This window comes from Python bivittatus, unplaced genomic scaffold (genome assembly GCF_059951505.1).
Source record: "Python bivittatus isolate LINGU-HERP-01145 unplaced genomic scaffold, Pbiv_v1 ctg000180_np1212, whole genome shotgun sequence".
NCBI classification, from domain to species: Eukaryota; Metazoa; Chordata; class Lepidosauria; order Squamata; family Pythonidae; genus Python; species Python bivittatus.
Genome location: NW_028277047.1, coordinates 7,147,824 through 7,164,869, shown reverse-complemented (window position 1 = coordinate 7,164,869; position 17,046 = coordinate 7,147,824). Strand labels below are relative to the sequence as shown.

At 47.0% G+C, this 17,046-nt stretch overlaps 1 protein-coding gene across 10 annotated transcripts in view; it reads right to left on the bottom strand.

The window, feature by feature from the left end:
• The window catches only part of NRXN2 (neurexin 2), a 318,520-nt gene that overhangs the window by 57,914 nt on the left and 243,560 nt on the right, over positions 1-17,046 (bottom strand). The gene's annotated exons all lie outside the window — the stretch shown is intronic.

Sequence of the window (17,046 nt, the reverse complement as noted above, 5' to 3'; positions counted from 1 at the left end):
ATCCCTCACCTTCCCCATAACAACACCCTGTGAGGGAGGCTGGGCTGAGAAAGAGGAATTGGTCCAAAGTCTCTGTGAATTTCCACAGCACAGGTGGACTTGAACCTGGATCTCTCCAACCCTCTGTCCAGCTTTTCAACCTTTTATTTATTTTTTTTGTAACAAAATTATCTTTAATCTTAAATTTAAAAGTTTTTTTAAAATTAAAAGTACAAACTAAAAATACAAACTAAGAAGGAAGAGAAAAACCTTTTAACCTTTTAATATGTTGTGCTGTTAATAGGTCAGACTTTCCTCCTGGATGAAGAGGAATATTCACATTTCTACCCTATCTTTTCTCTAGATATCACACAAATATCTCCCCATTTTCTCGACCCAACAACCCTGTTGAGTTGACATGGCCCAGACTTGTGGATTTCATGGCTGGGGTGGACTTAAGAGTTGGGTCCTTCCCCTAACGACTGCCCTTCTCCTGGCAATGGAAATGCCCGTGCTCACACAGTCTTTGCAACCTGGAAGTGGGGGAGACTGGTGGTAGCTGGTCTTAATTAGCCTGCTGCACTGGGAAAGACTGGAGTGCATCAGTCCCACCAGGGCAACCCAGTGACGTTTAAGAGGACAAAAAGAACCCCCTTGGATTCTTTTGCAAGGGGGCATCTGAGGGCACCGAAGCAAAGCCAACTGCCCCAGAAATAGGATCTGGACTCCCAAAAGCCACCTGCCAACACAGAAGATGTGAAGTTATGGCTACCAATTCCCCCCCCCCCCCAAGGCACCACTAGCACAACATGACAACTGGAAATCTGCAAGGTGCTGATAAGAGCAGTCTGTGATCTCATCCATAAACAGCACATTGAAGGAAGACGAATGAACCTCCCTGGGTGTGGTGCATTGCAAAGAATGAAGCATCTGTTCTTAAATGGGGCCTTTCCTCTTCTCGGCTGAACTTGAAAAGGCATGGGTGAAACCTCCCATTCAGAAGCCCTCCAAGGTTTTCAGCAAGCGCCCGAACTACAGGAGGTAGCCAAACACTGAGACTCTAAGACGTTTCCAATTTTTCGCATTTGGAGACCCTCCTCTGTCTGAAGGAAGGGCGATGGGGATGGCAGCAGGGGCCTTTCGGGACAAACACCACCTCCAGCCAGCAAGGGAACGTTATGTGGCAAAGGCTGCTGAAATGCTTCCCTTGTGTCTTTCTGGCCCATAGGCGAAATATGAATGGATACAGAGCAAAGAAAGGCATCTTGGAGCTGAACAAGGGCCTGGACCTGGGACTTGGCTCCCTCCAGCCTCTGTTCACACCACAAGCTGAACTGGGTCAGCTAAGCTCCTTCCTAGCATCCGCATTCAAACATTTAAGCTTGGTTAGTTTTCTGGGGGTGTAGATACCAATTTGGTTAGTTTTGGGGTCAACGGACTGGGTGAAAAACAGGTTCCTTTCATAACCAGGACACATGCATCTGACAGAATCCGCGTAAATCAGTGTAAGTGATTTTTACAGCTGCAAGAGTTTTCTGGTTTCTTATTTTTATTTATTTATTTGGTATATTTATACAGCCACCCATCTCACATACGTAACTCTGAGCAGCATACAAAGTTCAGAAACACAGAAGCAAAGCAACAGTGCTTCTGGGGTGACCAACCAAGACAGATCGACTGGGTTCAGTGTTCAGTGGTGGATTCCTGCGCTGGGCAGGGAGATGGGCTAGATGGTCTCCCAATTTACCTTCCAATCCTGACTTTCTATGACTCAATGAACTTGCTTGACTTGCTTCCTAAACTGACCCGCTGCACACCAGGATAAATCACCTCACTAAAAGATCAATGGATCTTTACTGTACTGTGCAAATGCAACAGTACGTTCCTCATTGATCTGGAAAATCGGTGAGCGGGAAACTTTGGTGGGGGCTCTCCCTCCAATTCCATGAATGAGACTGAACAAACCCCAAAGGGAGCATTTACCTGGAAACACTTTTATTTGGAGACAGACTTCACAAGGCTGTCTTAGACCAGAAGTAAATCCTTTCCCCAGGCATGAAAGACAGTCTTCTTTAGCAAGATTTATTGAAGTGAAAAGCATGGCCTTACAGGAATTTCAGGAGCTGAACGATTTCCCATTTAGAGCTAAACGCACAAGGGCAGATAATAATTTCTTTCTCATGGTTTTCCTGTGAACCGACAAGGAGGAGGGTTTTCTCACCAATAACAGAAGAACTTGCAGGTGACTGTTTACAAAACCATCTCCTGAATCCTTATTGGCCTGAGAACTCACCCTCACACTCGGGCTGCATGTGCACAGAATCTTTAACCAGGTCAGTTACTAACCTAGTGGCCAGTCTGGGTTATTGCTAGCCTTGGTTAGCTTTTGGGGAGAGACTTGTCATGCTGTGCAAACCCAGCTTGCTGGGATAATTTAGGGGTTCAGGCATTGGATGAACTCCCAAAACGGGTTTACTCAGATGTCAGATTGTATGAATGCTGCATCTATGACATCTAAGGAACATTTTGTCCTCCAAGTCTCAATTAAAAAGAAATATTTGTTGCAGAATCCTGAATTTTTAACTGGGAGTGGAATCTTCTGCTTTGCTTCACTGCTTAGTTGCCCCCCAAAGGCCCTTAGAAAGACATAATTTCAGTGATACACTTGGATGGAGTGGATTATTTCTGATAATGCTCCAGTGTTTGCATGTCTTTGTATACATCCAGATCTATTAATTTATGGTCCCATCAAGCAGCAGCCCCCGGCTTGCTTTGTTTGGGCTCAGAAGGATTTCAGCTGGTTATACTTGGATGGCAGACCAACAGGTTGTAGGCTACACTGGAAAGTAAAGGAAAAAAAATGGAATATGACAAGAGCAAACCACTTCTGTATTGCTGCCCAGAAAACTACATAGAGGCATCTGTGAAATCTCCAGCTCTGCTCAGCTTAAAGGAGACTTAAAATCCTTAATTTTGGGAGACATGAAGGAAGGTGACGAGAGTGCCTCTTTCCATGCGCAGATGGCATTTTCTTCTCAGCCACTCTCCTATGCCTGGGAATAGAGGGCAAGGTTGGGCCTCAGAACCTCTCATGTTGGGAAATTATTTAATATTTCTGGATGACAGAGAAGCAGACTCTTTAAAGCACCCCCCCCCCCAACCATAAGCAGAAGGCCGCTAAGGGAAACCTTTAGACAGCATTTACGTTTGGAGATCAGCGTGTTCCAGGCAATAAATGACATTCCCTCTTAATGACCGGGCTGACCCAGTAAGCTTTATCCCAACTGGATTGGAAAAACACAGTGATGGCATTCACAAGACTTGTGATACCCACACCAGTAAATCCTGCCAAGGCTTAACAGGACAGCCTGCTTGGTGCACCACTGTCAGACAGTGGTGTCCGTGGGGGGAGGCAACGGGGTCCAAACGCCATGCTAGGCCATTGCAGTGCAAGTCCCACCCCTTTTGTAGATGCATCATGATGTCGCACGCACACGCATACGAAAGGGGTGGACTCTGCAGTGTGACGGTACATCACTGCTTTGTTGCGTACTAAGACAAAGGCTGAGTTTCCACAAGAACCCCACCCTGTTTAGCCCGCTCTGTACAACTCCAGCTAGTGAGACTGAGAAGGACGTTTCCCAGACCAAAAGGCATTCCCTCTGCCAATATGTGGTCCTTTGCACATTCTTCCGTGCCTGAATCATCCAGAGCAATCTTTAAAGCTAAGGGCTGGAAAGGAACCCTGTGGGAGCACTCCGTTCTAGGAAAGGCCCTTTCAGGCTGGAGGCTGGAGGGGGCCCAGAGTGTCAAAAGATCCTACTGAAGCTGGCAAGATTCAGGACAGGATTCCTGTTCCTCCCCAGCTGGCACTGCCCTTGGGGGCTCCGCCAGTTCACTTGCAGCAGCACCAGCAGCAGCTCAGCGTAATCCACATCCTGGTGCAGATGCTGACCGACACTGCGCCAACTTAATTTCATTTGCAGCAGAATGGTAATTAATCCCGTTTTGCAGCCGACTGGCTGGGAAGGGCGGTGGAAGCCTGGGAGGCGAGATGGCTCTTGCTCTAGGGCAGATGATGGTAGCCAGCTGGGTGCACAAGGGTGGATGTATCGGGAGGGGGGCTTTGTCCAAGCAAGCCCAGGTTTTGCTCTCTCTCCTTTGCTCGTGGTACACTGCAGGGAGGCAACGATATCTGCTGTGCCAGAGGCAGGCTTTAATGATGGAGCAAGTCTGAGCAAGTCTCGGTGGGCTGGGTTCATACACTTTGCTAAACCAGAGTTAGCTGGCAGCATTTGCACAGCATACTTAACTTTAACACCACATTCATCCATTTTCTAGATTACCCCATTCCCCGACTCATAACCTCAATGAAGAGCTGTTTTCACACAATCCCCTAAGCTATAAGAACACTGAGATTAGCACTAGGCAAGCATGGCATGCTGTGTGAATGCACTGGCTAGTCTTCACTGGACCTGGATAACCATTTTGGATGAACCACTAGGTCTGGCTAATGTCCTAATTAGCAGTAAAGGGTGTGAAGGTTCCACCTGGTGGCCTGAAGAACATGGGAGGAGAAGGCCTGCCCTTCCCCCAACCACAAAGCTGAGAAATGGGATTTTGGCATCTTGTGATCCAATTTTGGAGGCACAAACTGGAGGGGTTCCAGGAGCCTCCACCATTAGATGTCCTATAAGTGACCCACCCCAGAACAGGGAGCAACAAACCCTTTCTTAGACTTGTTTGCCTCCTTGGGAAAAGCAAGAATTCAATTCCAGGACAGCCCAAATAAGGCACCTTTCGAATGCAGAACTAAATCTTTCCCTTGCATGGAACTTGGCTCCTTTTCAAATCATATTTGTGCATCCTTCCTGTGTATAATATTCATACGCGTGCTCTCCCCACCGCCCTGCATTCTCGAGAGCATGATTTCCTTTTTTTATCAGTCCATAACTCAACGCCAGTTGTTCCTTGTGAGCAATGGTGCTTATGTGGTTATAAAGAGCTTGAGATGAGTTATGGGACTCACAGCACCCATGGTCACAATTCAACAAGCTGTCACCCTAAAGTAACAACCAGCACTTGGCAGAGGGGCTAAGTAGCCAGACAAGCTCTCAGATCAGGGCTGGGGGGCTTCAGGCTGCAGACCCCACTTCCCAGCATGCCTTGCTTTTAACCTATGGCTGCCAGCAGAAGAAATTTTGAACTTTCCATCATAGATGCAAATCAGTGCTTAGCAGTCCTGGTTTTCCTAAGGTACAGTCATATTCAAAAGAGGCAAGAAGCAAGCAGCAATGATGCAGAGCGCGTGCAGAGTGCTCCTTCCGCCCCAGTGATTCAATTTCAGTCATCCTCCTCTGGGGTTTGTGGGATTAAGATTTGTGGGGTTAAGGTTCAGCATCTTGCTTACTTTCCATGAAAAGAAATTCTAGTTCAGATGAGATTTAATGATGAATCAGTTAACAAAATGGGTGCAAATACCCACGGATTGCACCACTACAAATAAATCTATCCCATTTTTAAAAAAAAATATGCAAATCATGGGTTTTGTTGTCTGGGGATGCTGGGTGCCATTGTTAGGGGAATACTACAGGGATGCTGGGATCTTTAGTCTAGTCTGACATATTTCCTTAACAAGGAATGACAGCCTGTTTCTTACTGAATACTAAAAGAGGCCAAAGGTTTTTACTAGATCAATGGAAGCTGGTAAGAAATGCACAATATTTTGTGCTTCACAGAATGCTTGGTCAGCGACAACCATCTTCTGTGGCATTTGAAACCACTGAAGCAAACTTGATTGGCCCGGTAAAAGGCGCCTTTTTAATATCGGGCATCCAAACCTTTAGCCTCGGCTCAGGAACTGCTGTCTGCTGCAAATCCTACAAAAACAAAGCAGCATTTCTACACAATTGCATCTAGGAGGTGGGAAAGTGATATGCGTGTGTGTGTGCATGTGTGTGTGTGCAGGGCATTATTAAAGGATTATTATGCTAAGCAGTGATTAATACCACGAGGTGGGAACAGCTGGCTTGCTGTGTGCCCATGTTCTTTATGAGAGCTATGCATGTAATTATTACATTAAACCTGGATTATTTGAGCACTGGGAAGTATGTGCTTTATTAATGCCTGCCCCCTGCAGTCCAAGGAGAAGGCTGCAGAGGTTAGGAACAGGCAGCGACTGCCGACCCCGTGGTCAGGCGGAGTGTCGGAAGACTCCTGCAGCTAGAAAGGCGGTCCTGACCATCCGTCTTCGCCAAAGTTGGGGAAGAGAGGAAGATAACCTCCTGGCTGGGTTCACCCAACCTGCTGACTCGGGTTGGTCCAAGAGCCAGCGGCTCTATTATATTCACCAATGGGAGAGGCCTCCTTGGAGTAAACCTGTTGGGGGCTTACAGATTGGGCAAACTTAGTCCAAGGTATGGTACGAATGCAACAAACAGATGAGGTCAATCATTACGTGCAACATGGGGACAGAAAGCAGCTACTGGTTAATTTAAGAGATTCTACCAAAAAACCCTCAAACAAAATGCCATTTCTAATTACTTTTAGAGGAATATTTAGGCAGGGAGTCTGGCTTTGGATTAGGGGCTGGTGAGCCAGCTGTACTTCCACTGGGGCTCCCCACCAAAGCTCTCCATCAGGTAAACAGATCCAGCCCAATCCATTTGCCCATTGCCAGCTGCTCCCAGGTAGGTGACAACCCTGGAACAACCTGGTACATCTTGCATAACAACAAGGTGTAACTCTTGGCACCATCTTAAAAATAAAAAAGCCTATATAATAATCACCCAGCCTTTTTCTGAGCCTTCCCTCTGTGTAATCTCTCCCAAACATTTACTATATCCTTTGCAATCTTTCCAGATTATACTGCTAAGGTTGCAAGCAATGTGCTAGGTATTCCCGTCTTGAATGGCAATGCCCAAGTAAGCTTTCACCTTACAATGGAAAGGCTTTGAAGGAACTGGGAAAAATATCCAACAATATTTTACAACGAACCTTGTGGTTGGTCTATTGTCCACATTTCCGAAAGCGCATAAATCAATGAGAGATGAGAAATGGATTCAATTGCTGTTTTGACCTGCCAAGCTTGCTCTTGCAAGGGGAAAAAGGAAAATTAAAATACTTTTAATATTTAATTTTATTTTAAAATGTCGGAAATTGCTCTGGCTGCAAAGCTGACACAGTAACAAAGAGCTTCAAAAAAACCAACCAAATGATGCTTTTAGTCAAATGTGGTTTGTGTTTACCAGCTATATTAAAAGAGTTGTTTTCTTAAAAATTCCTTCCAACCTAAAAGAAGATTGGAAAGTTATGATTTAAAGGGACTCATGTCTCTGTCTGTATGTCTCCCGGCAAGCTCATTAACTCTCCAAAAACAGAACAGAATGGGACCAAATTTGGCAAAAGAAAAATTAAGTTTGAAAATGGGCTGGATTGCAGAGGGGGAAAAAAAATCTCCAATGCATCTCTATAGGAGTGCAGCTGCTCCATTTTAATCCCCCTTTCCTGGACGTGACCAAATGGAGCAGATGCAGCCCACCCCATACTTCACACACACACACACACACACACACGCAACACGAGGGGAGAGCAAGCACAGACCCACACCCCCAAAGGCAACACGTATACACCCTGGAGGGGTTTCCCCTAGACACACCACCTTACTTTGCTACCCAGAAGAAAATACGGCCGTCTTCTGTGGCCGCTGCTGGTAAGGGCTGGAAGGCTTTACCCCGGGGTTTTCCCTGCCCTGCTGCCTGGTAGCTAAAACTGTCACTCTGGGCCATAATACGGAATATCAATGGTTCCAGCACTTTGATTTCTCCTTAAGATCTCATAAATTCATAAACAGACTTCCAATTTTTATTTTGTTTTCTTCAGCTGCTTTTGGCAATGGTTTATTGTTTTCAAATGCTTTGTCTTTTGTAATAATAATAATAGCAACAGGAATACAGTAATAATAGCAGCAATAATGGCGATGGTGATGATGCCACCTAGCTGGGTTCCCCAATATTGCTGGCTCTTATTTCTGCCACAAACTTACTGCTATGCTTTTCTGCCTTCCATGGGAAACTTACGAGCCGGATAAAGAATTCCTGCTTGCAGCTAATGGCTGTTCAAGCATAAGGAGCCATGTTGCATTCACACAACATGTTGGGGTTAACAAAACAGTGGATGAGAAAATGCACCACAATAAAGGCAACAAATAAAACCATGTTCGGACTTACTGTGATGGGCAGTTCAGCAACACGGTAAGACAAGGGCAGCTTTCTACAACCTGCCGCCCCACAAATAAGCCAAGACCATCCGATGTGAGCCTAGCTTAGTGTGTTGTGCGAACCCAGCCAGAACAGGGAGAAGAAAGATGACAAAAATGCCAGATATAGGAGGAAACTTTTCTAACTCCCTTCAAATGAAATGAAATAAAATGGGAAGAGTTCAGGCGGGTTCCTTGTCCAGATCTGTCCCGGGAAGGGGCGCCCTGGACATGCACATCACAAATTGCATTTTACTTCTCTGGGGTCTTAACAGAGGCAGGAGAACCAAAGATGTGAAATTCGGGTTCTGGGTGAGGTGGAGGCAGAACCGGCCGCGTCTGCGAGGGGTGCGACTGCTGGTTCTCGTGGCTCCAGGCGCCTTCAGAGCGCGTCCACACGCCCGCTCTCTCCCCCGTGTCACCCGTGGCGAATTTCGCTGGCAGGAAATAATGGGAGTTGGAATCCAAGACATCTCGGGAAGGCCAAGGGCTGTTGCACTGTGGGAAGGTGACAGGGAGGGGCGGTCTAAAAGGACGGCGAGACCTTTTGCATTCGCACAACACGCTCAGTTTGGTTAGTTTGAACCTGGCCTTATTTTTGTGCGTGGCCCAGCCCATATGGCGAGTTTCCTCTCTTAAGTACTACATCAAACTCAGAAAACGGATCAACTCAGAAACCCAACTACGCTGCTGTGCGTAATCCAAAACGAGCTTTCCCACAATTTGGAACATGCAAGATCAGGATGGTAACTGTATTGGGTTGGGATGATGGAAAGATCCATATATTCCATATCAAGTTTCCGTATCAGCTTGAAGGATGCCCTGCATAAAATTCAGAGCCACCCGTCTTTTTGCTACAGAACAATGAAAATACAGTATCGGTCTTCCTAAGAAGTTTGCCTGGCTCACTGGGTCATTTGAGAGAGATTTATGTCGTTCACTCCGTCTGGACATTAAAAAAATAAATAAAAAGAGGAAGGGGAAGGGGAGTCAGAGGAGAGGAGAAAATGAATTGATGAGACTGAAAGCAAAGCCAGGCTCCAGGATGGAGAAGGACGGGAAGCTCATTGCACATCAAGTCTTGCAAATGCCTGTGCAAGTCCAAAGCCCCAACAGGGCTACGTATCTGGGCTGCAAAATTGCGGCTGGGGGGGGGGGGGGGCGGCAGGCACATAGAAACATGGTTTTCTCAATCCCTTTGCTGCCATCTCCTGGTTGTTCAGATTCTGCAGCCCAGATACGGGAGCATTACCCCACAGTGAAGAGTAATGCAGCGTTTCCCAGCCAGGGCAAGTTTGAGAAGTGTGGACTTCAACTCCTAGAATTCTTAGCAATGGCCCTGCTGGCTGGGGAATTCTGGGAGTCAAAGTCCACACATCTTAGTTGACTGGACTATACAAAGGCACCAACATGGCTGCCCAGGGACCAAGATGGCTGCCACTCCTGCCAATGGCTTGAGCCCTGCCATTTGCACCCAACGTCCTTGAACGTGGTTGGGGCTGTCTGATTTGCAAAAGTAGCCCTGTGGCCTTCACTTTGAAAACTGAGTTGGACCCTCTGCAGATGTAGCTTCCCTGCCTAATTTCTATGTCCTCCAAACTTAAGTTGAAAAGCACTTTTTTTTTTTTTTGGCCAAACGGCTTCCAGCCTTTGTTTTTCTGGGGAAAAGGAAGGAGATGTGGCCATTTAAGGTCCAAATGAAACCTCTCAAACGCAGCACGCAAAATGACTGCCATCACCTCAGGGCAGCCAGGCAGGAAAATGGCTCCTTTTTTGACGCTTCCTTCATGCCAAGAAAATACCAGAAAACATAGTGGTGGATGATGCCAAGAAACGTCTGCTAGCACCGATGGCACCACAGTCTGAAAAATGGCTGCTTCCTGATCAAAGATATGACAGCTTTCCTTTCCTGGCGGGCATCACCTGCGTTCCATAAAGCCTCAAAATGGCTCCAGTCTCGCCAAAGCCCGATGCCATGGGCTCCATTGAAGATGATTTTTTCCGGCATGTCCATTGCAAGACGCTAGACAATGCTCTCTCTTAATAACTTCCCAAAATAAATAGCCTTTTTTTTTTCCTTGGGGCTCGGTTTCTCACTCTGAGACGCGTTTGCATCGAGAGGTCTCACTGCTTGCATAAAAAGCTGCCAGCATCCTTGGCAGACTTTTCTTTGGGGCCATTTAGGTGCAGTGATCGATATTCCTCAAGGCCTTCCAAGGCTTTCTGGTCTCCCAGTGGGACTCCTTGGTTTGATTCTCGCAGGGGAAAAGGGATCTAAATACTCAGATAATGAATAAACACCCTGCTTTTACAAGGGAGGGGGGACTGAGGTTTTGGCTGAGCTGGAAACCAGAGACCTTTCTCATTTGGCTGTTTCAACCGCACTCCCCTGTTCCCCATTTCTAACTATAGGCTGGCTTCACACAACCGACCAAACTTGGGTTTGCTCGCTGGGTTCCCATGATGGCTCTGCGGGAGATGCAATGCCAGACTATTTGGTTCATTTATGGATCAATGCAATGTTCAGCCCCAGACAACGAGTTAACTAAGGGTGCTGTGTGAATGAGGCTGAAGAGGGTCTGGAAATGTAAGTCTGGAGAACAGTAAGACACCTTTAACTCTTTGGGGCAAGTTAAATTTCCCAGCACATATGCTGCCCATGGCCAGGGGCCCCTTCTATTTCTGATGTTACATTCTGCCCTTGACATTACATTCTTGGCTCTGAAGAACAGACCATCCATTTATTTACTTCTCATGTTTGTAGACTAGCCGGATCAGGGAATGACTCCCAGCCTCTATAACTATTAAAGCTACATAAAAACATCCAATCCTCAACAATCAAACAACTGTAAAAAGAGCAGAATAAATAGTCAATAGACTCAAAATGACTGCAGAAAAAGAAGGAAAGAAAAGGAATGAATGGGGGGGGGGAATCACGGAAACATTCGTCCTTTGACAGAAGAGCTATGGCTTAATGCGAACTAGTGAATTAATTAATTAATTAATATGAATTATTGTCAGAATCCAAGGCTGAGGCACAGGCTGGGGTTTACAGATGCTTAGCTTGGATTTCTGGGTTTGCCTGATGCATTGAATAATAAACTAATCAAACGAGGCTTGAATTTGGAACAGCAAAACTAGGATGAGTGCCTCAGTTTGCCCCACAGGCCTGGATTTACCTAACAGGCTTACTGGGTTACTGAACTGACTACCTTCTAGTTTTTGCCAGTAACCACCAATTCATCAAAATGGGATGGATTTGGTGAATCCTAAACTGGGTTAAAACCTAACCTGGGTTAAAACCAACCAAGATTCACACATCCCAATGCAGCCACTGGGTCTGTCACTGATTTGGTGCAACGGTCAGCTGGAGATACGAGTACAAAAGGGGGCTGTGCACTGGGGGGGGAGCAGGTGAGCAGGGGGCTCCCCCTTCGCTCGGGTGCAGGTGGGCGTGAGAATGGAGGCCCGCCACCAGGGCTGCTGTCTGGCACTGACTTCTGCAGTCTGCTCCATCTCTTCTGACAACTTCGCCCACCGATCTCGGTTACCTGGCAACAGGACAGGATCAATCGCTCGGCAACGTTGCTCCATCCACCTGTCAGGCTGCATCAAGACTTCATTGCTCAGCCTGGCCTGCCAGAGATGCACCGGGAATAGAGATGTATCCGAGAGCCAAGCTGGCACAGGGCAAGGACTGCTGGGGGGGGGTTGCACCGGGCACAAGAGCTTCCGCACAACACTTGGCCCCTGGGATCCTAAACAGTTAGTTCTAGGAGGAGTGAAGCACCTGGAGAAATGCAGCCCCCCAAAACAGCTGCATCATTTTTTTTCAAGAGAGCCAAAAAGCAGTGGAAGCATTTGGGGATGGGGGGCAGGGGAAAATGGCTCTCCCCTTTTCCTGATGGAGATGAGACAAAGGTGAGTAATCCTCAGTGCTTAATCCAAGCCATGTGGCTTTAGCTGAACAGGCCATTTCAATTCCAAGGCACAGAGGAAGGTGAGGGGGTAGCTGCATCCAGGTTTTACCCCAGCCCTCACTGCTTCAGGCTGGGTGAGGCTTTGCATTGTGAGAAGGAATGCTCAAAGCAGAGTGGCCCGGAGCATGCGCAGAGTGCCTTGAGCTATACTTTGGATCGGCGTTTCCAGGGAATAAAGTCAGCCAATTCAGCAGTAATTCTAAACTACTAGTCAGCAAAGTGGGGCTCCTCTGTGTGTTGAACATGGAATGAATCCTACCGAAATCTTTGGGAAGACGTATACAGGGCCGCACCGTTAGGAGGTGGGGAATTTGAGAGGCTAAGGCAAAGGTTATATGCAGAGCTGGGTTTCTGAAACACCTGGTGCAATTTGATTCCGCCGTGGAATCAGGCGGACAAATTCTTCAAATTTCTCCAGGAAAAGGAGAAATTTCCCAGCCCTCTTCCAAGGGCAGAAGTCTCCTTGGCTGTGTCAGGAACCCCCTCACAAATCCAGAGGCTTGAGCAGAAGGGTGAGAAGCCAAGGAGGCTGCAAACAGCTGGAAGTAGGACCATCGTGGAAGTAGGCCATTTACATGCACACTCCTCTCCTGGCAACCTTACAGTTTAACAGCTCAGAGACAAGCCTCTCCAACATTTGCTAAAGAAACCTGGTTTACTCAATCCACCAGTTCAGAGTACTAACAGGTGAGGGCTGTCTTGTGGCTTAGTGCATCATGCAAACGCAACCCTAAGTGCAAGCATGTGTAGCTCTTCAGATCCGAAGCAGAAAAGTTGCTTTGGACGCACCATGGGCACGCACGCTACACCTACTGGTATCCCCTCAAAGAAGCTGTGCCTTTACCTGGGCTGGCACAGTAGTCGTGTAAACTCAGTAAAATTCCTATTTGCAGTAAGGAGACAACAGAGTGCCCACGTCTGCTCCAATGCCCCTTTTCTTCTTCCAGTTTGAAGCACTGTATCCATGCGATCTGCCACCTATGAAAATCTCACCACTTTTCTCTTCTCTTTTAAAAGAAACCTCAAAGAAACCTCACCAAACTGGGTAAGAACTGAGAGGGAAAAAATCCAGTTTATTTTTGCAGCACTATTTATAACGAATCATTACAAAAAATTGTGATAGCCACACATTCAGGACCAAGGTCAGCTTTAGACTGGGCCTTTGCTCAGCATTGGAGGAACAAATCTCAGAGTCCCTAATCATAAGGGGGGGGGGAGGAGAAGCAGTAGAAAATAGGGAAAGAATTGTTGGGATGGGAGGGAAAGGGAAATGAAATCTGCCGCTGTGGCTTCCAGGGGTAGCCTTTGTGCGCACACCCCCAGTTTGGAAAAATAAGAGGAACAGTTAATTAGAAGCTAATGAGTCTAAATCTGCATGTGAAGCAGACAGCTTATTACTGGAGCTTTAATTACAGTTTTACTAGAGAGAAACCAGGCCAAAATTCCAATACTGTATAGGACAAGACTGCCCTCCAAAGGTCCTCTGTCTTGAAAAAAGTCGATCCCCCAATAGCTAAGGAACCAGGAAGTCCCTGAGATGGTGGGGTGTCACTTGGGGTCCAATTTTGGAGCCCCAAAGATCCAGAAGCCCCAAATGTACAAGACCCTGGCTCTCTCAGCCCTAACCCTTTCCCCAGATAGCTCCAGGAATCTGGAGCTCAAGAGAGTCATTTTGCAAGCCTGTTTTTTCACAAAGAAGGAGACGGAAGAATGAGGCCCACTCTTCCGAGACAAGGCTCTGGAGTTCAAACATTTTGCTGTGCCAGCTCTGGGATCGGGCTGTAGTTCCTCTGCAAGAGGTCAAGGTTTTCTGGTGGAGCTGGAGAAGCACACTTTCCCCTCTGCTTCCCGTTATGCAGTGGTGTGGTGTGTAGAGTTGTGGCACTGCAAAACAGCCAGTTCCTACAACCCAGTGGGAAGGACCAAGCAACTGGTTTATTCTAAAGTGTATTTTTTTCTCTAGCTTACTATGAAAAACTAATCTGCTGGGCTAGTGTATGATTCAAGCTCTTGTACAAATGCAGAATGTGTGTTCATGCACAAACCAAGTTAAGCGTGCTATGCAAACCAACTCCTTAACTAGGCTAAAGACCTTGTAGATGCATGCATGCAACATACTAAGTTTGATTGGTGTTATCTGTGTTCACCTGCTCTGCTCATGGATCACTATACTGTACAAAACCAGAAAAAAGAGTTCTTTTTAAAAGGAGTTACGAGTTTTTGTGGTTAAAACATCCTGACCTCTGAAGGGCTTGTTCCAAAATTACGGAAAGTGCCTCTATCTCAAAACAGGCTGGTCTGAACTCCAAACAGGACATTTCCATGAGACATTTTCCACACTGCTGATTCATTTCAGGCCCAGGTTAAGCATGTTGTGCAAATGCCGAGAAGCAGGAAAGGCTCAGGAACATTGATTTCAAATTTCAAAACCTTTCATCCCCCTTTTCCACTTAAAAAAAAAAAGCGATTAACTTGACAATCCAACTCTGGTGTGGAATCTTGCCTCTGTCTCCCCAATTGCTCGCAATGGCACAGATGCTGCCTGTTCCTCTCTTCCCCCTCCTCTGCCCAGCCTGGAGCATCCTTCTCTTTCACTAACAAAGCCCTGAGTCATTTTATTTCCCCCGCAAGGTGTGGGAGGGCAGCTAAAATTGGTTGCTTTGAAGGAAGCCAAGCTCTGGATGAAGAGGGTGGAGAGCAAAGCAGCAAGAAAATCATGAATCAGCATTTCTCATTAGCAGCAACATCTGGGCAGCCCAGGCAAGGAAAAGCTTGCTTTGTTCCCCCCTCCAGGCCCAGAATGAGACAATGGCGAGGGTGGAAGTGTGCCAGTAAGCGTTCTTGGAGCTCAGAGACTTGGGACAATAATGAGTTGGGAGGTGACACAATTTCTTGCATCTGCAAAGGGCAGAGTCTGGGTCCATGGTTAAAAATTCAAGTCTGGCAAAGAGGAGCAGCAGAACTGTGAGGGGTTTCGCATTCAATCCCCTAAACGCACTTTGGTGTGTGCAGGAGTGCAAATGGAGCCCTTGATTGTACCTCTCTGCTCCACCATAGATTTACACAGGAGAAAGAGACGGTGCCTTTGGAGGTTATGAAGACCAACAGGCTGACTCTTTAAAGCAGCCATATCTTTTCCTGGGATCTTGTGGCAGCTGCAGAGGATAGCTGAGCAATGCCAGAAAAAGGGGTGGCTGCTTTAAAGAGTTGCAGAAAAGTGCTACATCAGTGTTCCTGCATGGTTTAGGAAGTGAAAGTGGAGCCTTGCACAGTCCTGGCGAACAGGCTGGGGCTGGAGAAGAAACCAATTATGTGCCTCGTGCAGCCTTTATCTGCTGTTTGGGCGCTGAGTCCTCTTCAGTGTTGGAAGAGACGTGGTTTTTCTTTAAAGTGGAATATAATTATGACTGTCAGTGTCATCGTTGTTACTGGCTGTCCTGGGTAACAATTGAATTACATTTGCCACTTCACTAAGCAATGCGGTATGCCTTTTTGTGCTGCTAATTTGCTCGGAGGGAGAGGGGAAAAAAACACCGTAGATTTCCGTAAAAGAAACAGAGGAGGCATTGCAGGGTGTCTCCCCGAAGCATGCTGTCACACAAGCAACGAGGCCCACGCCCCCCCCCCCCGACAGGCCAACTCAAGGCGTGGAACAGAAATTAAACAGGTAAAAAGAGGAACGGACAGACAGATGGGGAAGAGAGAAAAGATCAAAGTGGAGGGTGGACCAGGGCGATCTGGAATGAGCAATTAGTGATAGGAATGTGCCGAGAAAGGAGGAAGCAAGATGGCAAATGGATGGGGTAGAAAGAAAAATGCAAAGAACCAAAAGTTAGACAGAACCTGACTACATGTATATTAAGAAAATAGGATAATTCAGTCACCGGGTGAAGCACGCAAACCTAATCAGAGTGCCAGGAAGAGGTGCCTCTCGGATGAAACTCTCAGAACGGCGCTGTCCAAATTCTGGACTGGATGGGCCCTTAGCTCGATCCAGCCTCAAGCTCTTCTTATGGCCTCCTGTTCAACGTGTAATGGCAATAATTTGGATTGCGTTCTCTTCTCCAGGGCTTCACCTCCCTCAGAGGTTGACTCTCACTTGGCTAAGGGGCAAAGAGGGAGCAAAGGACACTGTTATGGGAACTGTGCCCTGAAAACTAGCCCGTGTGATATAGGATCCAACCACAGGGGCTGGGCTCATGCAACCTACTGAGCTACGCTGAGTGAAAGACAGGTCATCTGCCTTGGCACAACATCTTAAACTTGGCTGGTGCGAGCCCTGACTTGTTTGGAGGGCTTAAGTGTGTTCTGCAGACTCAGCCTGCTTGGATTAAAGTTGCACAGAATGTGCAAACTCCAAAAGTGAGTTAATCCAGGAAACAGTTCACTGTGCTGTGAGAATGCGGCCACAGTGGGAGAAAAGGACAGGCAAAGCAGCGCAATGGCGGTGAAGGAGAATCCTGGAGGATGCCAGTGTTTTGGGGGGAAAGGGGGATGGCAGGACCCAGAAGGCACCTCTTGGGAATGGAGACCCCCCTCCGAGCTTAAATACGTGGGGAAACTGCTTGCAGTTACATGGCAACAAGAAGAACATGCCATGCATGGTATGCATTGAATCTCACAGTGCTAAATACAGCCATGGCATTTGTTTTTTTCATCCATGGATTTTTAAATACTTTGTTCTTTTTCGCGGGGTTTCAAGCACTGCAATTTGTAGGATGTTCTATTTGTAATGTGGAAGAAAAAATGCACATTCTTACACACCTGGCCAGTATGCACCTGAGGAGGACCCAATGGCTGAAACGCAGCTGCCAAGGGTGGGGGGGGAGA